Source organism: Sus scrofa, chromosome 14 (genome assembly GCF_000003025.6).
Source record: "Sus scrofa isolate TJ Tabasco breed Duroc chromosome 14, Sscrofa11.1, whole genome shotgun sequence".
In the NCBI taxonomy this organism is placed as follows: Eukaryota; Metazoa; Chordata; class Mammalia; order Artiodactyla; family Suidae; genus Sus; species Sus scrofa.
Genome location: NC_010456.5, coordinates 67,448,901 through 67,476,790, shown reverse-complemented (window position 1 = coordinate 67,476,790; position 27,890 = coordinate 67,448,901). Strand labels below are relative to the sequence as shown.

The 27,890-nt window shown below is 41.2% G+C and overlaps 1 long non-coding RNA gene across 1 annotated transcript in view; it reads right to left on the bottom strand.

Annotated features, from left to right (window-relative positions):
- LOC102165048 overlaps positions 1–27,890 on the bottom strand; it is a 308,358-nt gene that overhangs the window by 84,981 nt on the left and 195,487 nt on the right. Inside the window, exon 4 of the long non-coding RNA XR_307588.3 lies at positions 22,049–22,124. This is a non-coding gene — a long non-coding RNA (uncharacterized LOC102165048). The remainder of the gene's footprint in view (positions 1–22,048; positions 22,125–27,890) is intronic.

The following is a 27,890-nucleotide window of genomic DNA, read 5'->3' as shown; positions in this document are numbered from 1 at the left end:
ATATATGTATGCAGGATGGCCACTTGGAACAAAAGAAAACTGTGTAAATTACAATATATTCATACAATTTTATGGTTGACAAAATATTTTCACTTATATGCTTTCACTTAATCCTCATGATGACTCTGCCATACAGCGATCATTACTCCCAACTGAAGAACCTGAGGCTGAGAGAAATCTGTGACTTGCTAAAGACCATATAAGAGATTATAAGTAGAGCCAGAGTAGAATCCAGGTCTGTCCAACTCTAAATCAGTGTCATCGTGTGCTATAGGGTGGTTGAGGAGTCAAAGCATTAATTTTTGTAATAAATATCTTGCTATAAATCACATAAAAATCTTCTTCAACAGCCAAGGAATTCCTGCTGTGGAGCAGTGGGGGTAAGAATCTGACTGCAGCAGCTCAGATCACTGAAGAGGCAGATTCTATCCCTGGCTGGTGCAATGGGTTAAAGGATCTGGTTTGTTGCAGCTGCAGCTCAGATTCAATCCCTGGCCTGGGAACTTCCATATGCTGTGGATGCAGCCATGAAAAGAAAAAAAAAATCCTCAACAGCCAGTGCTGTGGCTCCACTTGGAGCTGAGAACCTTTAAGAGAGGGAGCAGGGTCTTTTCTATGGTCTCTCCAGATTTACTTTCCACCCTTCTCCACTCTGCTCTGGGCCCTGGGACACTGATGAATCTTCAGGCTCCCTTTCCCTCTAGCTTTCCACTGGGTTCGTCCTGTGAGACGCACAAGAAACCAGAGGGAGGAAAGGGGATGTGGCTGGGTTGCCACAGAGGTCTTAGTCCTTCCAGTGGAGACCACAGCTCCTGTCAGGAAGCTCTGGCAGTCTCTAGATACTGATAACCTCTTCAACTGATAAGCTTTTCAAGGTCAAGGTGGGAAGGGTATCAGCAGTTACTAGCCCCAGGGTTTGGCATTACCCCTTGTAGATTCTCTACATCCTGGTCCCACTTTTCTAAATACTTCCTTCATTAAACTCTCCATAAATTATCCAATTTGAGTGTGCCATCTGTTGCCTGTCGAGACCCTAAGTGACACAGGGGGCTTCTTAGTTATTTTACTATCATAAAAGGGATTAGTGGCTAAATTCCTCTGGAAAATAATTCCTAAGCAAATGCTCCATTAATGAGAAAGTCAAGCTGGTGTTGATGCAGAGGAAATGAAGACAAATGGAGCACAGTAATATGAGCTTCACAAATGTGGTGGATGCTGGCAGGGTTTGACTGATGAGGGATGGTAACCATCTACAAGAAGGGCAGCATGAGAGTTCCCATTGTGGCTCAGTGGGTTGCAAACCCAACTAGTATCTGTGAGGATATCGGTTTGATCCCTAGCCTCACTCAGTGGGTTAAATATCTAGCGCTGGCATAAGCTGCAGAGTAGGTTGCAAATGCAGCTCAGATCTGGCGTTGCTGTCACTGTGGCACAGGCCAGCAACTGCAGCTCCCACCCCTAGCCTGGGAACTTCCCTACACCACAGATGTAGCCCTAAAAAGAAAAAAAAAAAAAAAAAAAAAAAAGAGAGAGAGAGAGAAGAGTGACCTATAAATCCATATCTGCCTCTCAGGCTGGCCTCACCCACATGCCCAGGACAACTGGTCAATGTCCCCTATTAGGACAGACAGAGACAGAGTACCACATGATAATAATATTTGTGTGAATAATAATTACAGCAGCTCTCTCATCCACCTTATAACTAACATAATTTTGAGATCGGGAATCTGAGGCTCAGAGAGGTTGAGTAACTCACTCATGGTCGCACATCTGGCAAGTAGAAGAGCCAGGTGTGAACCTAGTTCTGCCGTACCATGAAGTTCACGGGCTTACTGACTGAGCCCTAGCATATCCCAGAATGACCTGGCTCTTAATAAATGCTTCCCACCCTTGGCTGGGTTCCTGGCCTATATTTGCTACTTCCATTCCCCTTATCTCACAATGTGACTTCTTGTCCGTTTCCATTTCCATCATCAGATCAATGATTAATCCATTACTCTACTGTTTCCATCACTGGATACACTCCTCTCACTCTGCTCAGTTCCACGATGGCTTGAAATACAGTACCTGCTTCATATAGGTTTTGTTTGGGGTTTTGTTTGTTTCTAAATCTACATTGTTGAAACCAAATGCCTGTCAGGCTCAAATCATATTCTTTGAAAATCCATTTTCTTTCTGGAAATTGTCCAGGAAACAATTATAACAAGGAGGAGTCACAGATAACCAACAGCTTTTAATAGCGAAGACTGGAGCTTTAAAAAGCCCAACTTAGTAGCTAGAATTTAGTTGAACGTCTTAAAAAGCCCCAGCCCTGAAAGTGATCTGTAATTGCTAAATCACAGAACTGAGTCCTGAAGATTTAGGGAAGGGTTCATAAAAAAATAAGGAAGTTTCAAAACTATCTAAATCCAAATTATTACTTTTCTCACTGGCTTGCTCATCTCAGTAAAAGTAACATTACTGTCTTTTTTTTTCTTTACTATTTTTTTAATTGAATTATAATATACATGCAATAAAATGTGTAATCTCAGGTGTACAGATCTGTTGCTTGACAGATCAACTTTTTACTATGTCATAGAACACCATTATTTTATTGATAGAATGCCTCAGTTCAGCTCCTGCAGACTCAATTTTTATAGAAGTATGTTTTTTGATTCATCAAGTTTACATAAGTGTAAAATATTATTTTCACTAGAAGAATAGAAACTTATTGGTCCTCATCTTAAGAAGTTTATAACCTAGATGGAGAATTAAGCTTTATACACAAACATGAGGTTTTTGGAACTCACTGTATCTTATGAACTACATTACCCAAGTGCTGAATTTCTTCCTTGGACAAAGGATAATACAGTGGAAATAACAAAGACATAAAATTAAACAAACCTTCGGTTTTGTCTTATGCCCACAGTTTCAAAACATTTCTAGAGCAAGCTATTTAAAACCCAGTGGCACTCCATTTTTCCATTTTAATTTGAATGATATCTGTATTATAGGGTCATTGTGAGGTTGAGTTAATGTATATAACAGTCTACTACAGTGTCTGCCACGTGTTATTAAAATGTTAATATTAGTCACAAACCATTTTATTCTCTATTCAGCATTTTTCTCACCAGCTGATATCTATTCCCTTGCTTCCTCCCCATTCTTCATTTTTATATTTTTGTTCTCTATTAATTTTTTTTTTTTTGCTTTTTTAGGGCTGCACTAGCAGCATATGGAAATTCCCAGGCTAGGGGTAGAATTGGAGCTGTAGCTGCCGGCCTACACCACAGCCACAGCAGTGCCAGATCCGAGGTCTGAGACTTACCCCACAGCTCATGGCAATGCCGGATCCCCAACCCACTGAGCGAGGCCAGGGATCGAACCTGCAACCTCATGGTTCCTACTCAGATTGTTTCTGCTAGCCATGATGGGAACTCCCTGTATTCATTTTTAAAGAACTTCCAAGTAACCAACAAAACTTTCAAACTTGGCTAGTTATTTTCTGATATCTGGCAAAGATGTGTAAGCTCCTTGCTAGGACCTAAAGTCACTAGAACCTAGAAATTTGTAAGTGAATTAAATCCCAGGCTCTAGGATAAATCATTAGAAAAGACAGTCTTTCTCTATCTGCTTATTCCTCTTACAAATGTCCTCAAGATACAGAAAGTAAAACTGTGGTTCCCGGGGCTAGGGGGGCCAAGGAAATGGAGAGGAGAAGCTGGTAAAAGTGTACAAAATTTCAGCTGCAAGATAAGATCTAAGGCTCTAATGTATAAAATGGTGACTGTAGTTGATAACACTATATTGTACAGTTGCTAAGAAAATTTGCTAAGAAACTAAAACTTAAATGTTCTCACTCGAATAAAAGGATAAATATGTGAGGTGATAGATATGCTAATTAACTAGGTAGGGAGAATCCCTTCATAATGAATACGTAAATCAAACCATCACAACATACACTTTAAATATCTTGCAATTTTGGAGTTCCCGTTGTGATGCAGTGGAAACAAATCCGACTAGGAACCATGAGGTTGCAGTTTGATCCCTGGCCTCACTCAGTGGATTAAGGATCTGGTGTTCCTGTGGCTATGGTGTCGGCTGGCAGCTGTAGCTCTGATTAGACCCCTAGAGCCTGGGAACCTCCATATGCCACTGGTGTGGCCCTAAAAAAGCAAAAAAACAACAAACAAAAAACCTTGCAATTTTGTCAATTATATCTCAATAACACTGAAAAAAGAGATACTTTCTGCCTCAAAGATTGCATGCCTGCACTATAATTACAATGGGATATTACCAATAAAAGTAGGAAATAATTCTCAGGAGTTTCATACAAGGATTGTATTTTCTTTTTTTGATGCTCATTTAAATACACAAACACCCAAAATTCTAGACTCCACTCTAGGCCCTCAATCAGAAGCCTTTACAGATTACTATAATCCCAGTCCTCTAATAATAGAGACAGGACTACCTGAAAGCAAGGTGGCCATTCTCCCCAAAGACCTCCTCTAATCCTTTTCTCTGAGCATCGCCATAGCCTTGTTTGGCAAATCAAGCCCTAGAAAACAGACATGACACAGTCCAGTTTGCTCCCTATACCCATTGTCTGAAAGAGAAGTCATCATCAAGAGTCTATATTAACAGCATCATCTTGCATCTATCTCCAGCTTTAAACTTTTCATGGCTCTTTCATACCTGTTCTCTCACCTGATCCTCACGATAACCCTAGCTGCCTGGGAGACATTTACACGGGAGTTTTCTTTTTGGGGATTAGGTATAAAGCCAGAAGAGAAGACAAAAGCCACCCATAGTCAAAATTACCCTGGAAGACACCTTTGAAGGAGACACTCTGCTGATGTCCAGCATACCATCTTTCATTAAATGTGATAGCACCATGCTCACTGAGTGAAAATGGGAGTGGAAGAAACCACACCATATAATTTTCTCTCTCCCCCTCCATTCTCCCTCCCTCCCTCTTTCTCTCTGCAAAATTATAATACATACATGACACAACTCCACTATGCTTCCACTTTACATGTGAGGAAACTGAAGCTATTAATGCCAAGTATTTAGCAGCTGACCTCATTCCACCAGAGAAGAGGGGTGACCCTTGGTACCAAGATCACCCCTTAACTGACCTGGAAAGGAAAGGGCTTAGCATGGGAGAGCACTCCTATGTGCCAGGCAGGTTGACATGGATTATTATGTTAATTCCTCCTCATAGCAGCCATGTGAGAACAGTGTTATTACTACCACTTCAGAGAGGAGAATAGCAGGGTACAGAAACATGAATGGTAGAACCAGGCGAGGAGTCTCTGCCTCTCTGAGCTCCTCTGCCACAGCCGTGAATTACTGAGCCAGGAAGGCCTCCAAGTACCACACTGCAGGGCATCTAACATCAGGCCACTGCCTTACAATGGTGAGGATAGGTCTTCCACCCGGCCAGCTGGGAGGAGTCCCACTATCATTCAGTGACTGATACAAGTCCCTCACTAAATGCTGGAAGATCCCTAGCCCAACAGTAAATACCCTCTCTATAGTTACCCCTACTGTTTGGGAAATTTAAAAATCATGCTCCAGTCTTTCCACTTATAAAAAAAAAGAAATGCTAAATTGCCGAAACGTGTCCTTCATTTTGAGGAGTTTCCCTAGATGTGTACTCACTGGAGTTCATAAACAAACTCATAAGTAAGCCAGACAGTTTTGTACAAAGTATGGGGTACGTACTACACCACTCATAAATGGCATTTTGACAAAGTGCCAATTTTCCAGTGCTGCTCATTTTATTCTTGTGACAAAACCAAGCCATGTTCAGTTCCTTCTGATGTATGACTCCCATGAATAAAAGATGTTCCTTGACTCTAATTCACCCTGCTTCTGTGACTGCCCACCATGCTCTCTTGCATTTGTCAAGAGACTGGGTGGGTTTTGGAGGAGACACAGTGCCCCAGTCCTGCACTCTCTATTGATCACACAGTACGGGGGCATCTCATTAAGCAGTTGGTGTTGCCTGCTAATGCAGCATCCCAGGTTCCAGTTTTCTTTCTTTTTTTTTTTTTTTTTTTTTGAGAATTTTCCAGCAGGAAATTCTGGCTCTCCCTCAAGCACAAAGTACCAAAACAGAGTCTCTAAGACTGTGTTTATGCCACTGAATAAAGACCACACATGTGAGTGAGAGAAATCCATTATTCCTTTTAAAAAGGTGATTTCCCAAAGCTTGCTAATGAACCAATTAACAAAGGAAAGTTGTCACCAACTTGATTGCTCTGCTTCCTTTACCAAGGGCGAAAGTTCAAAAGAAGAAGTGAAAAGAGAACTGGACTGAGAGTCAGGATACTTGGATTTCTACTCAAATTTCACAGCTACATTTAAAATGCACAGAAAAGCCTTCCCATCACTACTGTGGCAAGCTGTCATCATGCTTTGGGTATGGATAGGGTTAGCAAGAGAATCAATTGGATGAGAAATACCTAAGTACACAGAATTTTGCTAACCATCATAATTTATTTTATAACTGAGAACATTGCTGTTTTTTCTTCATTGCCCTGAAAACAGAGAAACAAAGCAAGAAATCTGAAGCATCATCGCACTGGGAGGACACTTGCCTTCTTCAAAAGGTTTCACTTCCCTCCCAGGCACCTTTTCATCTCATAATTCCTCCCTGCTTACTTCTCCCAATTTATAGCCAATTCACAAGAAAATTCACAGCAAGATTTTTTTTCAAGATACCAGAATCCCCAAATCACATAAGCAAGACATAAAGTGGGCTAGCACAGAAACTAGTCCAATGACAGAGTTCCCATCATGACTCAGGGGTTAACGAATCCAACTAGGAACCATGAGGTTGCAGGTTCGATCCCTGGCCTTCCTCAGTGGGTTAAGGATCCAGCATTGCCGTGAGCCATGGTATAGGTCGCAGACGCAGCTCAGATCCCGAGTTGTTGTAGGCGGCGGCCACAGCTCCGATTCGACCCCTAGCCTGGGAACCTCCATATGCCATGGGAGTGGTCCTAGAAAAGGCAAAAAGCCAAAAAAAAAAAAAAAAAAAAAAAAAAAAAAAAACAAAAACAAAGAAAGAAAGAAAATAGTCCAATGCTGAGCCAAGAACATGTACTCAATAAATACTGATTGGTTATTGATTGATCCACTACTGGGGATCTGCGTTTCATTCCTTGTCCCACCGTGCTGAGAGGCCATGCACTTGATGTTTCCCATTCAAATGGTCTGTTTCTATCTCCCAAGCAGTAAAATCCAAAGCACAGCATCTGCCTCCAACACACTCTCCAAAATTTTGCAGAACTCATGGGCTCATGTCTGTGAACTGTTCTAAGCTCTTCAGAAAAAGCCGTACCACCCACAGAAGGTCATGTGATTAGGCAGTGTTTATGCATGCAATGGAGAAAAACAGTTCCCAGGAACAACCTAAGGAAACTGGAGAGCCAAACACACATAAGAGCAAGAGTACATCAGAGGAGGTTCATACATTATGGATTTCTGGCCAGCCATGAATAATACATTGCTCAAATTTTAAAATGCAGTAAGTAAATTACTAGGTGCCATTAGTATTACGTACATAAATATTTTAGAAGCTCCGTGTAAATACCCCATAGTTATTTCAGTTAATTGTGATCAAAGGAAATATGTGTTCTCAAATCTTCACTTTGAGGAAGCAGGGCTGAATGAACTGAAGAGTAATTACAAGCTGTACTTGGAGTATCCTAGATGGATTGTGCTATTCCAGTCTAGCATGGGTTTGAATGACTGCAAAAGATATTGGCTATTTAAATATTCCCAAAAGGAAGGAGAGCGATTATTTAAAAAAAAGAAAAAGAAAAAAAAAAAAGAAGCGGGCTAAATATATCAATTCATACTTTTTAGCTTGGTCTAAACTGCTAAAGCCAGTAGGTAAAAATGTAGCTGTAGACTTCTAAGGGAAAAGGCCAGCAATTCCCAGAAAGCAGCCATCCAGAGAATGCCAGAGAACAACTCCTCCACGGGTCACCAAGGAGAGGCATGGGATTGATGAATTCATCTCAGGCCTTGTTCTTATCCTCAACTTAAGAATTTTACAATAAGAAATATAACTATCAAGCAGATGGAACATTTGTATTGGCCTAACCAGTACATTCTAGCCTTGTATGAAAAGTCAAAGTATTAGAAAGTTTGCTTGATGATCTCGAACAGGGGTTGGGGAACTTTTTCTATAAAGGCCCAGAGAGTAAGTTAGCCTTTGTGGGCTGTGACAACCTGTGTTACTGTTACTTAACTGCAAGCCAGATTTGGCCTGCAGGCAGGAGTTGGCAGACTCTTACCTAGAATGTGGCAAGTTGACTATATGATTTAATATTAAAGAACAGTAGACTTAAACAGTTTTCTACAGGAATATTACTCTCACTCCTGGAAAAATGTTCAGATGAGCCCTGACATATTTCCCTGTTTCTCTCTTCTAGGAAATATACATGGCTGGCAAGTTCCTTTTGGAATGTTCTATTCTTTTCTTTAGCAAACTTACACCTCTTATCTTGAAATTAAATAAGAAACATACTTCTTTTTAATCTCGTAAAGAAAACTTTAAAACAAAAGCAAGAAATAAAAAGTAGTTGTTATCCCCTATATGTGGAATCTAAAAAAAAAAAAAAGGACACAAATGAACTTATTTGCAGAATAGAAACTGACTCAGACTTAGAAAAACTTATGGTTACTAAAGAGAAAAGGTAGAGGAGTGGGAATGGATATGCGTGTATATACGATTGGGTCACTTTGTTGTACAGAAGAGTTTGTTATTACCACCTTGTAAATTAACTATTCTTCAAAAAAACTTAAAAGAAATAGCTGTTATCCTCTCAACAATTATGATGGAATGGTACTTGGAGGCTAGAAAATATCACTGGAAAATATCAAGGGTCCCAGTTACAATCCCAGGGGTGTTCACCTTAGGCTTTACCCAGTTTTACTGGGGCTCGAACAATTCATTCCCTCTCACAACATTCCCAAATGCCAGAGAAATTCCTTCATGATTTTCCTTCCCCCATGTTTCAGAGCAATCTAACTGTGATTGTGAAAAAGGAACTTAGTGAATGACGAGCTAGAGCAGTCTTGGTTTGGTTTGGTTTTGGTTGCAGAAATTGGGTCACTGCTCGATCATGCTTGTCCAGACTCCCTGGATTTCAGGTTTCCCAGCATTTATAGTCCCTGGCACTCCACTGGATCTTGGGTCTTCAAATGCGCTTTAACCCCTCTTTCTCCACTGCTTCAGCATCTGTCATTGCTGGGCACTCCATCTGCTCTCTGTGTTCTCTCCGAGCCAAATGGAAGGAAGCTTTTCCTCTTTTGACATGACACCACTCTCAGCCTGGCAGTCTATAAATGGGCTGTGGAGGCCCTGAAATTATATACCAGATTTTGTTTATGTAGATGCATAAGTACATTTTTCTCAGGAAAAGGTACACAGCTTCTTACAAATTCTGAAAGGGGTAAATGACCTCCCAAAACTTGAAACAATGACCACATTGTAACTGATTAAAGTGCATCAAATACAGATTTATTTGTGCAAATTCAACTATATGCACTTGCAGAGAGAAAGAGAAACCATAATTTAAATAACGCAGGTAATCCTCCGCCTTTATACTCAGTGAACACATACCCAAGGGGTGAGCATGAGATGTGGACTTAAATTTGTAGTCCTCAATTGGGAATAAATGCTTGACAAAATATTTCTTCTAAGAACTACAAGAAGTACTTTAAAAAACATTACTCAAGAAAGATATTCTCTCCAAGATCGTGATCATGACAGACCTGGAAAGAGGAAAATAATATACACTTTCTCCCAGAAGAGTTTGTATTCTTTCTTCTTCCTCCCTAGTCTCCTTTATTTTCTTTTTCCTTCTCACTGCCAGGCCAACTCCCTCCTCTTCTTTTAACCACCCTGTTAAAAACACGAACTTTGCAATTCCACAGAAAACAATCATATCATTCCTGACTAGAAAATAGGCAGGGCTTCTACTTTTTCAGACTCAGGGTGAATTTACAAACTATAACTAACAGGAGTTCCCATTGTGGCTCAGTGAGTTAAGAACACGATGTTGTCTCTGTGAGGATGCAGGTTTTATCCCTGGCCTCGTTCAATGGGTTAAGGATCCAGTGTTGCATTGTAGGTTGCAGACGGGGCTTGGATCTGGTGTTGCTGTGGCTGTGGTGCTCCAATTCGACCCCTGGCATGGGAACTTCCATATGCCACAGGTTCCGTTCCCTTCCCTTGAGAATATCCAAAAAAAACTACAGCCAGCATGTTGGAAGGAGCAGAGGGGAACGGGATGAGAAGTAGCCTAAACCTGAAGTCAGCTCAAGCTCTCCATCCAGCCCTTACAGAATCACCAACACTGCCCCACACAGTGAAGCCTTTCACAGAACACAAAGCATCCACTCAGGCAAAACCTAAGCTCTGGCAGCCCACTCAAAAACAGCACTTGAGCTCTGGGGGACTAGAAATGGTGAGTCACCAGAAGGAATAACTACTCTAGAATTTCTCTTCCCAGAGAAATCAAGGTTTTTAGATAAAAGTCACTTAGACTGTTACATTTTTAATTTAATGTAGCCTGAAATCCAAACTCTTCCAGCCTCAAAGCCATATCTAAGTCTTGTCTCTTCCATGTAGTCTTTCCTGAACATTCTGGCCCAGACTATTTTTTTCTATTCTCTGAACTCCACCAGCAGAGAAAATTGGAAGTGTTCAGAAGTATTTTTCTCTGAAGAAATAGAAAATTAAACAGCACTAGCTTAGGATAAGTTGGTGGATTCCCAAGGCAAAGTGATGCCCTCTAACACCAACTCTCTCTATAATCTTCAAGCCTCACCTCCTGACCTGGGAAGTAGAGAGTTGAAAGAAAGGAGGATTGGTAAAGAAACAAACAGAATCCCTGTCAGATGGTCAATTGATAATACACACTAATAATATTCCAGAGCAAAAAAGGCATGAATGTACTTTTTTAATTAAAAATATACACATGTAATCTAATGAAAGCCTAAGAAGAGAAGATAATGGATTTGGTTGCAGGCTAACAGAGGTGGTAAGTGATCAGGAGGAGATATCCTGCTCTCCTAAAGGATGAGGTGCAAAGTAGACAGGCCCAGCCAAAGAGGAGGAGATGCTCAGAGGGCCTATCTCTAAAGCACAGTCTCAACTACCCATGCCAGTGATGGAAGACTTTGAAATACAGATAACAGCAATGAGAGCCATTGCCAGGGCAGTGAGTGGACCTCACCAGCAGGACCTCAGCTGCAGAGATGGAAGGAGAAGCAGCATGGCTAGGCTAAGAAGGGCCGTGAACCTCAATGCCCTAGCTGCAGGAGGCAATGTTAATGAGGCTATGAAGGAAAGAAATGAGTACTCTAGTCTCACTCCCAAACATGGCCAGCAGAGCTCCAGGCAGTCTTGTATCTCTGGAATACAGCACAGTGCCTGGTTTCCTAGTAGGTGCTTAATAAACATTTTAGAAAGGGAGTAAGGGAGGGAGACAGACAGAGAAGGAGAGAAGGGGTTTGGTTAGTGAGCTCAAAATCCAACAATCTGAAATGATCATGACAGTTACCTATCAGCTCTTATTTTCCCTTCTCGTGACTGCTTAAGACCAAGAAATGCCTATTACTTTGGAAACATAGGACCAAAAAAGAATTATATCTAGAAAAATAAATAGCAAAATAATAAATAAATACCTTCTTACTATGTGTAGACATTACAGACAAATTAACTATGTTCAATCCAACCTGGAGTGGAAAATGTAGGCAAAATGAATAGCAAGGAAACTGAATATCTTTGAATCAACCTACAATCACTCACTTGATTTTTAGGAAAAATTTCTCTCCATCCAGGAGATAGTGTCAGCCTGTTTCTTGGACTAGGAAGGGAAGCATGAATCAAATTTTATCACATGAGTCACCTGATTTTTTTTTCAGTGTGAGGTTTTCAAATGATAAAACCAATCCATAATGTTTACAAGGTGAAACTATACAAAGTTCTCTAAAGAGCTAACCATGACTCCAGCTCCTCCATCCACCTAACTCTCACCCTTTGTCCCAAAGAACACAGTATTAATACTGGTATATATCTTTTCAGACTTTATCTTCATTCATCTAAATGCATCTGAGTATATATATGGCTTTAGTCATTTGATTTTCCCTAAAGAGACGCATACTCTTAATATGCAATCTGCTTTTTTCACCAAACAGTAGATCATAAGCAACTTTATAGTTTAAATCTTTATCTTTTCTCCTAATTCTTTTACATATATGTCACATTCAGAGGTACAATTTTACATTAATGGTAGTGGGATACAATCTTTCTTCTCTTTTGTTCTTTCTCTTTTTTTCTTTTTTTTAACCCTTGCCTCTTCCTTCTCTCTCTTCGCCCTTACCCCACCACCATGCATGAAGCAATCCCTCGCTCTCCCATGGCAAAAGGAGGAATACTCGGTGGGTATAAAGTGCACTTTCATGTCAGTTTGCTTCTTTCACAGCAGTCCTAGAACTAGAGGCCAAGTCCAAAGTTCAGTGCACCTGTCCTTCTCAGGTAGGGACAAAGTCACATGAGTTCTCTGATCCCCTGAACTATGAAGACTTTGATCACTGACTGCATCAGTGAAGACACACTGTGCACACAGGACTGAAGGGCTAGGTCAAGTTCAGCACACTAGTCCATCACTAGCTTTAGGATACACTTAGAGGTTCCAAAGTGAGCTGGACGACACCCTCAGATGTAAGCAACAAGACACCATCAAAGAAAAAGGTTCCATGGGAGAGGGGAGATTGGTCTCCAACAGAAGAAAGGGTTACTAGCCCAAAATAATGAAAACCTATCTAGAAGCCAACAGATCAGTGAGGTTTCCAAACCACAGCCCTCTTTCATGACTTTTGGCCACAAGAATGAGATAATAAATGATGAAGTAATGCCAATTGTAGTTGAAAATGAAGATGCTATTTATTACTTACACCATCATTCGATCATTTCTTTGTCATTAACAGACCTCAAAAAAATCCTTTGAATCATACAGAAAGTATTTCCCAAGTCTCTGCTGCCACCCACAGTTTGAGGTGGAAACTGGGATAAAAACCTCAGCAGCATGCAAGAAAATATGCTCTAAATTGCCCTGTAAAAGTATTGTACTATTTGTGTAGCTTTGTTCGCATATTTATCCTTACACACACATGCATATACATGAAGCCATTTGGTAGCATGATGAATAAACAGGGTAACACTTGAATTCAATTAAGCTCACTTCAGAACTGGCACTTTTCCCACAGCAAGTAAATTAGTATTGTCAAAATTGAACTTGTCATTTAATTAAGCCTGGGCATTAATAGTTCCATGGCCTCCAGAGACATCTTTGTGTCTAACTGAACCAGTTTGGATTGTCAGGGTAGAGAGACAGTACTTAAGAGGATGGAGATGTTGCAAATGAGACCAAATTACAAAGGCTTCTGTCTAGAATGAAAATGTTTCAATATTCTTCTAATTGAGGATGAAGATTCTTTTCAGTTGAAGATCAGACTAAAATTGAATACTCCCAATAATTCATGAGGGGGATATGATTACCACCATATCACGAGTAGGGAATAAAGTTCCAAGAAATTAATTACTCACTTTTCGAAATGCTTCCCTCAACTGGCATCAACAAGCAATCATTCAGAGCTTTACAACAGAGGTTTATTTTTTTTAAGTAATAATAACACTCTAGGAATTCTCTTTTGGCACAATGGGTTAAGGATCCAGTGTTGTCACTACTGAGGCTTGGACTGATGCTGTGGCAGAGGTTCCATCCCTGGCCCAGGAAATTCCGCATGCTGCAGGCAAGGCAAAATAATAATAATATGGCTCGGTCCTACTCCTTAGTTTATCTATCAGTAGCACAAAGAGAAAAATACGTGTAAAGAGTATTTACAGTTACCACACAGGTGCAGACTCACTGGAACCCCTCACTACCCTTTCCTAAAAGGCAGCTCAATCATATCAACCTCAGAGATGCTCTTGGAGAAGTTTTTTCTCATCCCTCTAAAGACCCAGTGTTATCTCTCCTTGAGCTGCTCCAATACTGAGAATTTCCATTCTTTTAGGTGTCGACTAAAAAACACCCACAACCTGAAATGTGAGAGTTAAGTTTCATTTGGGGTGAAATTAGGACTTAAGCCTGGGAGACTGCCTCTCAGGCAGCCCTGAGAAACCACTCCCAGGCAGTGAGGGAGGAGCTAGGATATACAGGGGGGTTGGCAACCAAAGGCAGACAGCAGGAACAAAAGAGGCCTGGGCTCACTGAAATCATTCCTTTGATATGCACCTCCACTCTCAGGGCCAGTAGCCTGAGTTTTCACAGTCTGCAGGGCTCACTGGCTCTCACCCTTGGAGGTGACTGCATCTAGATGACCATGGCATTCTTTGTTTTATCCTTAACTACTGACCAGGCTGAAATAACACCCAAGGAGGAGAAGGGGGGGAAATCAGGATTCCATAAAGGTGAGGGGGAAGTGCACACAGCACACACACATTTTACAAAAGTTTGTCGCTGATCTCCTGAAGGTTACTACCATCACAAGGAGTAGACATCGCCATGATGGATTTTAGCGTTTTGGGGGATATGAGGAGATACAAGAATTGGGCACATGAAATCTTCTCCTAAAAATATCTGACTGTCTGAAGACGTGTTCTTCCAGTTTTCCCAGAACAGAGTCCCTCACTCCTGATGTTCACCCTGAGCTCTGCTTAGGGGGTGTTGCAGGTCGGCAGCTGCAATGGCTCATAATTTAATCCATGTTGAGGCTGATGGCAAGTGCAGACTTCAGTTCACACAGGTCAAGTCCTAGCTCCACCAAGGGAGATATGGAGAAGGGTGGTGGCAGACCCCATGAGACAATCACACAAAAGTCTGACACCAATTCTTCTCCAAAGATTGAGTTATCTGGTCTTGAATGGCATCCTTTGTAGGATATAGGATATGCATCCTATGCTGGGAGGGAATACACAATACTCAAAACTCGGGCCAGGCACTCTTCAGCCTGTCGTTATTTAGTTTTCAAAAAACTGTGGGGTCTAGACTGATTCAGGCCACCAGGTTACACTGCATGTCTTTGGCAAGAGAAGTCACACCATGCCTGGACAATACCTTGAGAGGTTCAACATGGGGATTCCAGAGTCCATCCACCTGGGTTCAAATCCTGGCTCTGCCACCTTCCTAGCTCTGTGACTTTAGGCAAATTACTTAATCTCTCTGTGACTCAGTTAACTCAGCTGCTGAATGGGGAAAATAATGCCTATCTCACAGGGCGACTCTAAAGATTGAAATCAATTAATATACTTTTTAAAGAGCCATGCCTAACACAATCTATAGATGTTAGATATTATTACTTTTACATAAAGTCAGTAAATTAAAATGTAATAAATGTTTTAAACAAGCTGTAAAACTAAGCATGGGAAATTCAGGGTAAGGAAAGCCCACAGTATAAAATTAGGTGAAATAATTTCCTGCCTTACAATAAAGGAATCCTTTTGCATTATCAAGTTTACAAGTAAGGCATGCTGAAGACAGTTCTTCAGGAAGCCAGTGCCCACAAAGTTGTGAAAACCGGCTCCCCCTGAGGAACTTAGCCTGCTGCATTCCAAGCACTGAGGTCCGTTGCCATTTTTTTCTCTAAGTTAAAATTTTAAATTGGCCCATGTCATGTTAACCTAAGTCAGAACCTCTACTTTATTATTATTATTATTATTATTTTTGTCTTTTTGCCATTTCTTTGGGCCGCTCCCGCGGCATATGGAGGTTCCCAGGCTAGGGGTCTAATCGAGCTGTAGCCACCGGCCCACACCAGAGCCACAGCAACGCGGGATCCGAGCCGCGTCTGCAACCTACACCATAGCTCACGGCAACGCCGGATCGTTAACCCACTGAGCAAGGGCAGGGACCGAACCCGCAACCTCACGGTTCCCAGTCAGATTCGTTAACCACCGCGCCACGACGGGAACTCCAGAACCTCTACTTTAGAGTTCAGGATTCAATTAGTAAAGACAAGCAATTACTTTTATCTCACTGGTAGGCAACATACTTCAGAGAGAGGAAGTTCATATTTCACCTCTGGCAATAGTTCCAAGATCTGTTGCTGTGGACCTTGACTCCCTCAACACTTGTTAGATGGCCAGACTGAGCCCTGGCTGGACCCAGCTGATGCCACCAAGATGCCACCTCTTTGTGGAATAGAAACCCAGATCTGTTATCCTCAGTTCTGGAAAGATCCCTCTTGGAATGCTAGCTAGAAAGACATATACAATGTCTTGCTAAGAACTTTCTCCATTCAACCCTCAGTAATGATCACCCACTAAACATTCACATCAATAACCCTGAAGGGGTTTTGTCTGTGTGTGTGTGGAGGTGGTTGTGCTTGACAGCTAAGCCCTGAAGCTGTTGCAAATTCATCAGACCTGAAGTTAGGAGTCCTGAGTGTGAGTCCTGACTCTGCCACTCACTAACAATGAAACCTGGAGCTATGCGCTTTATTTATGTGAGCCTTGAGTTCCCCTATGGGTAAGTGATGCTCCCCCTTGGATGTATTCAGTAATTAAATGAGCTCATGTATATGAGAACACTTGGAAAAGTACAACGTTTGCTGTTACTCTGTAGGGTTCATTCCAAACAATTATCTGAAAGGACAATTTTTCAGATTCTGCTTATTCCTTCAACATACACACCATACCTATTTCAAGCTATTTGATGGCAAGAGTACATTTCACACACCTCTGCACACACAAGCTCAAATCTAGCACAGTAATTGAGACATAGTAACACTCTGATACAAGTTTACCCAGTGAATGAAAAGGCAAACAACTGATCAGTGACCAGTCCAGTCTGGGGGAATCCCAACAATTATGTGTTTATCCCAAGACGTTAATTTGTCATTAACCGAGACCTCAGCCTGGAAGCATAGATAGGATGTCTGGGTGCAGATTAAAGGGGGAATAAAGGAGCCACAGAAATGCACAATATTGAATAAACGGTTCACATTTAAACCACACTTTAATATAGCAGTGAGGACACTGAAAAAGACAATGAAATGCCTAAAGGCAGTGAGGACAATGAAAAAGAGAGTCTTATTTTTCATTTAATATCAATCAGAAGCATTTTAGGGACTCATTTGCCTCCCAACCCAAGGCCAATTCCATTAATAGACAGAAACTGTGAGGCTCAGAGGGAATAACTGCTTGTCCAATGTCAACCAACCAGACGTCTATGTAAATATCAGGCAGGTCTATCAGATATCAGGTCTTTGGACTCTGTGCCACTGCTCTGGGGCTAAGGGGTGCACCAGGGTGACCACGAAAGGATTCTCAGATTTAGGGTGGCACACAGCAGCAGCTATTCATTTTGACTCATCCCCAGCTCAGCCTAGTTGGAGACACTGATTCCCTGCAGTCAGAAGGCTCAAAGGCCCTCAGTCTTAGGCTACAGAGAACAGAGTCTGTAAGTAGTGGAGGGGCCCTGGGCCCACTGACAGAGGCAGTGTGCAATCCATCTGTATTCCTAAACCCAGATGACCCGAGGAAGGCAGCAGCTACATAGTCGTGGAGCTGTATTCCTCCTCACCCCACCACTGACAATCATAGTCTTGGCTTCTACTCCAGTTCCCAGAAACTTGATCCTGACCAGCCCCATCTCCCAACAGACTGAACTAGCTGTCCTCAGACCACAGATGGCACCGGAGATGTCATGGTCCTGCCAGCCTCCAAATCAGGTCCCCCGGCAGTCACAGGGGCCCAGATCTGTCTTGGTGTGCTACTGTGTGGACTGGAATTCAGGTGTCTTACTTCTTAATAATGACTTTACCACAATTCACTGTAGGCGTTCCCCAGCATGGCTGCATATTGGAATCACCTGGAGAATATTAAAACTATCTGCTACCTGATAGCTACTTCCAAAGATTCTGACTTAATCTATGTAGGGTGCAGCCAGGACATCAGAAGTTTCAAAGCCTCCCTGGCTTATTCTGATGAGCATCCAGGGATATAAATGACTGGTTTAGGGCTCCCTAACAAAATCACTTTTAGCCCTTGTTTAAAACATAGGTTTTTCCGGCCCCAGATAGTATGATTCTACAAGCTTCGGCTGGAGCTTGGGAGAATACATATTTTTGTCAAGCACAAGCTTCTGATGCAGGCACCAGGTACATCCAAACTACTCAAAAGACCCTATTAAACCAAGGGGCAGAAACTGAATTATTTTTAATAGCATCTTTATAGAGTAAAGGAAAATCTAGGTCAGTCCATGAGCTGCAGAGTACCTAACTGCCTGCAGAAAATTTCATTCGTGCAAGGCCCCATAGGCTCTTTACCTGCTTCGTAAATTAAATGTTTTCTTTGCTTAAAAGCTAAATTATTTGAGTAGTTTTAAATATGACTACAGCAAATCTGTACTTAAACCTTTTTAACATCCTTAACCAACATGCCTAAATGCCCCCTCTTGGTCCCACTGCTCTCAGTTTCTCAAGAAGAAGGGAGTCCCTCTGCAGCATTGTCATTCTCAGTTCGCTTGGTGCACCTGCTGGAAAAGGCAGATAGCCTCAGCTCCTCCTTTTAGAAGGCAGTGCTGTAGTTAAGGGGAAAATCTCAATTTCAAAGTAACCAGGGGAAAAATCCTCTTGGTGCAGAATCTGTTCAAGAGAGATCTTCGAAAAACTGCTGAATGTCCCCAGCTAACAAGAGGCATCATCTGGTGTAAAGCAATTGGTTGAATCTATCGCTGTATTTCCCAGTAATATGATAAATGTAAGGAGAAGCGAATTTGTCTTGGTTTTCCACAATGTGATAAATGACAGGAAACGTAATTGTGTAATGCCAATAGCACCAGAAAATTGCAAATCTCCAAATGAAATGTTCCTTTCAATCACATAATCAAGTGACTGACAGGGTATGTGAGATATTACCTAAATTATAGCTAATTTTCTGTAGCGGCTTTTCTGCACCTTGCTCTGCTGCACCGACAAAAAGGTAGGCAGAAATCAAAGTCATTAATTGCATAAAAAGGCACCTCTGTGGCCTGGTTTCTTTCCTCATGCTTCCCCACAACATTAATTCAGCATACTGCACACGTCTGTGGCCGCTGATGCTGTGTGGCCCTCACCAGGCAGATATTATAGGGGACTCCTGGTCACCATGGAGACCGAGGCTGAGTTTGGGATGCTTGTTACCTCTAGAGAGAATAAGAAAAGACAGTGTGGCATAGCTAGAAATTCTGGGCTTCTGATCAAAACTGTTAGAAAAAGACCACTATTCCTTATTAATTTTAAAATACAGAGATCTTCTCCTGTGAGGTAGAGGAACACTTGGGCTACACTTAAACCTATGGGAAAAATTATTAGAAAATGCATCACAAAACCCCTTAATGCTTTGATTGAAGGAAATAAAACCTAACCTGAGTTGGCTGAGGCATAAAATAGGAGTTTATTATAAGGATACAAGAATGTTTCAGATGGCCTAAGGGCAAAGATGCAGCAGGGTTTCTGGAACCCAGAGAATATCTGTGCATGATTTTCACTCTCTGATTCTTTTTGCACATCTGTATTTTCCTTATTTCTTAGAAGACCAACATATTCTGCTACTCCATTATTAATTTGAGAAAACAGTTGTTTTTCTTAAACCCTGAGTTCCCAAATTACACTCTCATACTCTTTCAGGCCCTGCTTCAAAATTCCCCAAAGGCAGAGATTCTGCATGGTCCATCTTGGGTCAAGTGCCTACTGTTGATCCAGTTCCTTATCTTCAAGTATATGTTGGGTCCCATTAATCAAACATGACAGCCCATTCCTCAGGATGGGGAGTTGGGGCCAGTAGTCAAGCGGGTCATTTTTGAGCTAGGAAAATACCCTCAGTAGGGGACCACTACACAGTTATCATGCCATCTGAGTCTTGCAACCACCTCTGAAAGCTCAGTTGTTATGCACATGTGAGAGATAAAGAAATTGAGACTCAGGGCACACAGCTAGGAAATAAGAGTCATCATTTGAATCTCGTTCTTCCACTATCAAATGTTGTGTGAAAAGACAATAAACAAAGCCGACCTTCCCTCTTCTCTTGCCTTCTGGTTGGTTTACTGTACTTTCCCATCCAGAGCATATCCAAGTCCGTTCTTTCAACCAATTCATAATAAACATATGCTTTATGCAGGCATTATAGGGAACACGGGGCTGTCCTCAAAGTGTTTAGAATCCATTAGATAGGACATTTAAAAAAATTCACCTGCCAAGACTCAGGACTGCCACAAAACACAACTCCAGGGGGTTCCATTCACATATGAGTCTTGGGAACCGCACTTCTTGGAGTAGTGGTGTAATGCATGGTTTTAAGGTCCACCATTTGCCACAGCTAAACTCACTTGTTCCTTCACATGCCCCACATGGTTAATTTCTACAATTCAGAGTCTAAATGAACTAAAAGTGGTGACTAGCACTTTCCAGATGTTCTAGAAAATGTCTCAGTCTGTTCAGCTTGCTATAACAAAATGCCACAGACTGGGTAGCTTATAAACAACAGAAATTTATTTCTCACAGGTCTAGAAGCTGGGAAGCCCAAGATCAAGTTGCCAGCATGCTCACTTTCTGGTGAATGCCATCTCCCTTGTTTAGATCCAGGACCTTCTTGCTGTGTCCTCATAAGGTAGAAAGGGATAGAGGTCTTTCTGGAGGCTCTTTTATAGACCTCTAAGTCCATTCCACCCTTGAGACCTAATCGCCTTCCAAAGGCCTCACCTCCTAGTATTATCATTTTTGAAGATTAGGATTTCAATACATGGATAGGAGCAGGGTGGGAGAACACAAACATTCAGACCATAGCAATCCCTCACTGAAGTAGCTGCAGTGCTGGGGGAAAAAATAACCTGCAATAAATGGGTGAAAATCTCTAGACTGAATTCTGGGAAGCTCCAAAGTCTTGGGGACACTTTCAGTCTTCCAGAGGAAGACTAGTCCTATGGGGAGGAAACCACTAAGGCTGATGGGGAAAGTTAGCTAGAGTTGTAGAAAGGGCGAAAAATTACAATTGTCAGAGGAGTGTGTGCAGATCTGGGAGCCAAAGAAACCAGACCCAGAACAAGAAGGAGGGTGTGAGAGCAATAACAGGCAAGAATGCAGCTGAGGACTGCTCCACAGGGCAGGCCTGGACAGAGGGTAGCGCTGCACTGAGGACCAAGCAGGGAAAGAGGACAGAACAAGAGCTTCTACCTTTTACCACTTCTCTCAGTGTCTCCTGGTCAGACCACTGATGATTCATAAAGCATAAAGCAGACAGAGCCTTGTGTTTACACTATTTTGCCAATGCCTTTTTCTCATTTTCTTAATAACCATCCTATGAGTGAGTTGCCTTAGTAAAAACTGCTCCAAAACACTGCTTTGTAGAGCATTTGTCCCAGCATGCCCTCCTTCCCACCATATGATTATCCGAGCAGAGAATAATCAAACCAACAAATTAATTCCAAAACTGCAAAGGATCAACTGGTATTTTTTACTATCCCTTGAAAATCAGACAGCAGTTTGCACCTGCTCCATGTATAGCCCATGCTACCAAGACACACACTAAAGTATCAAGGCAAGGAAAGGTCTCCTTGAGATTACATTTGAATTTGAAATCAAACATGGCTTCAGACACTCAAGGAGTAACTGCCTTCATCAAGCATAGCACAACAGCAAATCTCTCATTTTATAGTTTTCCCATGAAAAAGGAAAAATGCAAACACTTAACTCAAGCCCCAAAGTGCACAGCTAAGGAACACCTGGCACCATGAATAAATTTCAAAACGTTATCTGTTTTTCATTAAAAAAAAAATTTCACTATATGGTGCATTTCCAAATGTACTGCTGGTAGCGACTGTCTTGCTAAAGACCAACAGCACTCATTACCAGGCAGTGTGAAAGCCCAAGGGAAGAGACTGAATTGGTTTTTCAAACCATTGACAATCTCTGGAAAGTCTGCAATTTTTGCTATTTTAAAATTAAACATCTGGTTGAAAGATCTGTTATTTTATGATTTTTATAACAATTCAAAACTCACGTTTAAATGTATCTTTTCTCTATCAGAGTTCAAATGACTTTATTTTTGATCACAGTAACTTCATAAGTCTTGGGTTCTGAAAGAAAAAGAAAAAAAAAAAAAAACCCTTTAGAATATTCATGGTCAGTTCAGAAAACTCCTCCTAGGAAGCAAACAAACCAGTGATATGGTTTTCCTTTCAATAGTCTGTGGCAGTTGAGCGTGACTGTGAGTTTATGGTGCCTCCAAAGATTAAAAACAATCCCACTTAAAATGTTCAAATCAAATTCACAAGCAACCTAATGAGCTGTGAATGTAAATGTAAATGCTTTACTAAGTGAGGACCCATAAAAGAAATATGTGCCCTAAGTAATTATGTGCAGATGCCGACTCTCAGGAGTTCAGTTTGGGATGTTCCCTAGCAATGAGGTTGCTTATGTTTATCCCTTAATGTCAGATCCTATACTAAGAGGCATCTATAGCACAAGTTGTACCTGAACCCTTTCACATCCTGGATTCCCAATAGGGACCCTGACTTCCCCACCCCATTTAGGACTCTTCCACAGCACACGAACTTTAACCTCAGAGCACAGGTTCCACAGAAGTGCACAGAAGTGATGCACTTTGAGCATCATATGATGATAATGGGAAACAGTGTTCACAATGGGCAAATGTGACATCATCAGAGGTAGGGTTTTTTTTGGGGGGGGGAGATTAAAAAATCAACCGACAAATTTATTATAACAAATTGTAGGCAATGGTGGGAAGTGGGGGACAGATCTTAACTACACCCAGAAATTAATAAAACACTTGGAAAAAACATACAAATTTAATAATAAACATTACTGTCAGGTTGTTCATTAAGGTGGCAACCACACATACAAGTTTGGCAAAAGACATATTTGCAAATCAAACTTCATGTGATCTAAAAGGACCATGCGTAATGTCAAAAATGGACACCTGCACATTCAACAAAATGTTGAATATACATAGCCTAGATCATTCTAGAGTTATCCAAACATCTGGGGACACACTCAACCCTCAGTGATCCCCCAATGGCACCCTCTCTGCCCAACTGCCAGATATCCAGCCCTCTGCTCTCTAACCAAGCAAACAAGAAAATTCTCTGTATAGCTTTCATGAAAACTTATTCTCCTTAGCCACATCTCCTGGACATATTTCCCTTTGTCAAATCATTTAACATTGATAAAATAATTAGTGCTTATCTCAATAAAAATAATTTGCATCTCTTTACCAGTCTTGGGGAGACATTTGAGAGTAGGGTAAAGAAGGGGCTTCTTCTCTTCCCTTAGGTCAGTCTCCTCCTCATGTTAGTCCTAAAGGTTGACAAGCCTCAGATTATTTAGGAATGAATCAGAAATTATGTTGGTCTGCCATTGTACAGAGGATTCTCCTACTCTTCCAAGTCTGATGAGCTCCTAGCTACAAGTGCAAAAGACCTGTTGCCTGGCTACCAAATCGATCAGACTTATCCAAGTGTCACTGGTGTTTTGTATGGCTCCTGCCAAAGGACCTGCCAAACCCTGTCCATTAACTCCAATCTCTCCCCACCAATCTCTCTTACCTTTACTCTAAGAATTTCAGATAGGATCACACTCATTCATCAGAGCCATCATTGAGATATTCCTTTGATCCTGGACTCAGATAATTTCTTCTTGACAAGGATTTATATCTGTCCCTGGGATTATGCTGCTTTGGAAACTTCAAGTAGTTACTCCAGTTGGTACACACACATTATGGGCAAAAGTTCTTGATTTCAGCCTCTCCCATCAGAACTATTGTAATCATAGTGGGAAATTCCCATCATGCCTCACTATTAGCTCTTTTTTTCTTTTCTTTTTTCTTTTCTTCTTTTTGCCTTTTTAGGGCTGCACCCGTGGCATATGGAGGTTCCCAGGCTATGGGTCAAATCCAAGCTGTAGTGGCCAGTCTACATGATAGCCAAAGCAATGTCGGATCCAAGCCGTGTCTGTGACCTACACCACAGCTCACGACTGGATCCTTAACCCACTGAGCAAGGCCAGGGATCTAACCTGTGTCCTCATGGATGCTAATCAGATTCAGTTCCTCTAAGGCATGATGGGAACTCCATATTAGCTCTTTTTTGTAAAGAGAATTGGGATGTTCCTGTTCTTCCTCCCCCAGGAGAAATGAAAAAATTTGTGAGTGATTATTCTAGCTCTCTGAATGGTAAATTAACCCTAGAGACTTTTTAAAAATTGGTATTTAAATTCTTAAAAATTTTCTTTATTTCAAAACTGTTTTGGTTATTGACATAGAGCTGACTTATAAAACCTTTAGCATCCCCTCCTTATAGCATTCAAATAATGTCCAAATCCTTAAACTTGTGGCCAAGGTCAGATAAAATCTAACTCCTATCTAATCCACTTCTTCAATATTTTCTGCTTGCATTTATTCCCCCATGTGAATCCATTGGTCCAATGACTGATCTATATCCCACAGTGACATCTTTTCCATCCCTTCACTAAACTAAAATTTATTCCTACTTTTGCTCATATTTGCCCTTTCCCATCAGAATACCTTCCCCAAAGCATTCTCTCTTCATTCAAAACTCAGCTCAAGTCTCACCTCCTTTCTGAAGCTTTCTTGAATATAACCAGTCAATGATGCTCATTCTACTACTTAAATTAGTGTGCTACCTTAAACTAAGAATTAGGAAATAGAAAGCCAAATTCAGCCACTTTCCAGCTACGTGAACCAGGACAACTCACTTATCTTCTCTAAGCCTAAATTCTCTTCATCTAAAATAAAGGGATTAAACTATCTCAAATATCTATTCCAGTTTTAATCTTATCAAAAATCTTTGAGCCTCCATCCATCAATAAAATTGCCAGGTTTTAGAAATAATAATCCAGGACCTCCAGTATGTACCATGCAATATTTGGGACATGCTTATAATAATTAAAAAAAAATTGTTGTTTATCTGGGTATCTTGTAGTTTTTCTGGTAATACTATGAACAAGTCTATGTTCAATAGTCACCAATTAATTTAAGCCATCTGGATACATGGGCTTGTTTTACCCATGCCCCAAGTCTCTGACACAGTGCCATGTACAGAGTACGCTCACAAGTGCTTTGTGATAAATGGGCACCAATTCCCTCAAACTAAAGCTGACTCAGTGAGTGAAAGCTCATAAAAATTAAGTGCTTCACCCTCCTCTCAATTATTTTTTTAAAGAGCTTAAACTAAGCTGCTCCTTTGCAACTGACTTAGCCCTACCTGCTGTGCCATACCTTACACAGATGCCCTGTAAACAAGCTTGTAAAGAAACTTCAGTAACCAGTCCACATAAATCCCTCACTGTTTACCTTTCCCTCCAGCTATATATACAGAGAAAGAAAAAGCAGTTTATTACCTGAGCTCAGTTTGTTTATGAGACTCTATATATCTGGCAATTGTAAAATCTTCCCACTCCCACACTCTTCTCTCCACTTAGTCAAATGGGATGTCCTATTTCTGCTTTCCATAAAAATCAGCACATCTCTCCTTCCATATGAGGGGAAGAATAACATTGTTTTGTTCAGTTGGGACGCAGACCATCTTATTTCTAAAAATTAAGTCTTGTAGGGTCATTGTCTACATTAAATCCAAAGAGGACATGAGCAATATTTCAGAAGAATTGCAGGTGCTGGGTATCTAACAGAAGCTGGACCAGAAAGAACCCCACAGTAGGAGCAGGGAAATGGGAGTTATCCTTGGCTCTCCTGGTACCTCAGTACTTCAGTTTCCTCTCTGGAAAACAAGAAGGCCCAGCCTAATAATCTATAAGTCCCCTTCAGCTTTAATGTCCTACGGCTTTAAGCAAGATGTACACAGATGGCCACTGAGGATTTAAATTCAACTGGAGGAAATGAGATAAAGACACTATTCAGAGCAAATTACTCTGATATATGATGAATCCTGCCTCCTCTACAGTGTAATGGAAAAGTGCTACAGAGTCACCCAAATCATTTATTTACCTCAGCAACAGCACTGCACAAAGGAGCAGAGACTCCAATTTACCTATATTTATTTTTGCTCTTCTTTTGATCCAAGGCTGAGGGGTGGCGATTAAAAAGACACAGAGAGAAATAAGAGACTAAGGCCGAAAAGAGAATAAATTCTGTTACTTGGTTGTTGTCATGGATATTTCCCTTGAGCTTTCCATTGTATGGTGTTTACTGGCTTTCTAAACAAGACAATACCCAAGACTTATCCCAACCTGCCCTGTAGCTGCCACAGGAAAGCAATCTCAAGACCAAGAGGTGAACAGTTTGACAAATGCCAATCAGAAAATGCTTATTGAGGAGTTCCCGTCGTGGCGCAGTGGTTAACGAATCCGACTAGGAACCATGAGGTTGCGGGTTCGGTCCCTGCCCTTGCTCAGTGGGTTAACGATCCGGCGTTGCCGTGAGCTATGGTGTAGGTTGCAGACGCGGCTCGGATCCCGCGTTGCTGTGGCTCTGGCGTAGGCCGGTGGCTACAGCTCCGATTCAACCCCTAGCCTGGGAACCTCCATATGCCGAGGGAGCGGCCCAAGAAACAGCAACAACAACAACAACAACAATAACAACAACAACAACAAAAGACAAAAAAAAAAAAAAAAAAAAGAAAATGCTTATTGAAATTTTCTCTGACTATAATAAGGAAGATAATTTTTTAAAGAATTAGATGGAGGGCATTGTCCTGAGTTCAGAAAACAACAGCAGACAATTCATGTGCACATTTAAGGAGAAGACACATGTAGCCAAGATAACTGGAGAAATGGTGAAAAAAAATCAACCTACTATCCAAATATCTAATCTAATCAACTCTAAATGTCTCTCGATATTTGGGGGCATAGAGATGGAGGACAAATTTGTCCACTTTTCACTTGGGTGCTCTGGGGGAAACCACATTAAGGGAATAGCACTTGGCAAACTCTTACAGATATTAGAGTTTTCAAATAAGCATTTTATGAAGTGAGAATCAATAGGTTCTCACAGCTCTCCAGAGGAACTATATGCCATCACCAGCTAAATATCTACTGTTATTGTTTTCCCTGCTGAGCATTTGGTAAAATACATTAAATTCTCTTGCAGTTATAATGCCATCATTAAATGGCAGACAGGGACCCCTGGGAGCCATACAGGCCAACCCATTGCCCCCCAGGAAAGCTGACACTTAAACTCTGCAAAAACAGTTATGTCAAATCCTAGCCTAAAAGATCCCTCAGTAAAGAGACACAAATTTTCAGAAATACCCACACGAAAGTACTACATTGACTCTAGAGTTATTTGCATGGATGAATTTCTTGTTGTAAAAGTATTCAGTGTATTCTGGAGTTCCTGTACAGCCAAGGACTTCCCAGACTAGCATTTCCAAAAATGTGTTTGTACATGTGAATAGGTATTCACCCCAAGAAGAGCTTTATGGGCAAATAGATTTGGGAAGCATTGGTTTAAGCAAAATTAAATAGATTTCTTTTACTGCTAGAAATTCTCAGAATTTTTAAAGTATGGATATTTCCTTTACATCACAGTAGAGTCCCTTTTATTTGCAACATCACTGACGTACTGATGTGGTTCTAGCCCACTAGCTTCTACCACCATTAACAACACCAATGCTTTCCCCATCTTACTCAGTTATCCTATTCAGATTTCAGATTAAACAGCTCTCCTTTCAGGAAAGGCTTCCCCAACCCCTTGAGGTAGATTTAGCAAACTCTTTTTGCCCCAGGCCAAATGCGGTCCATGGCCTGTTTTGTGTGGCCCATAAGCTAAGAATAGTTTTTACATTTTTAAGTGGTTAAAAAATATCAAATGAAGAATAATATTTTGTTACATGTAAAAATTACATGAG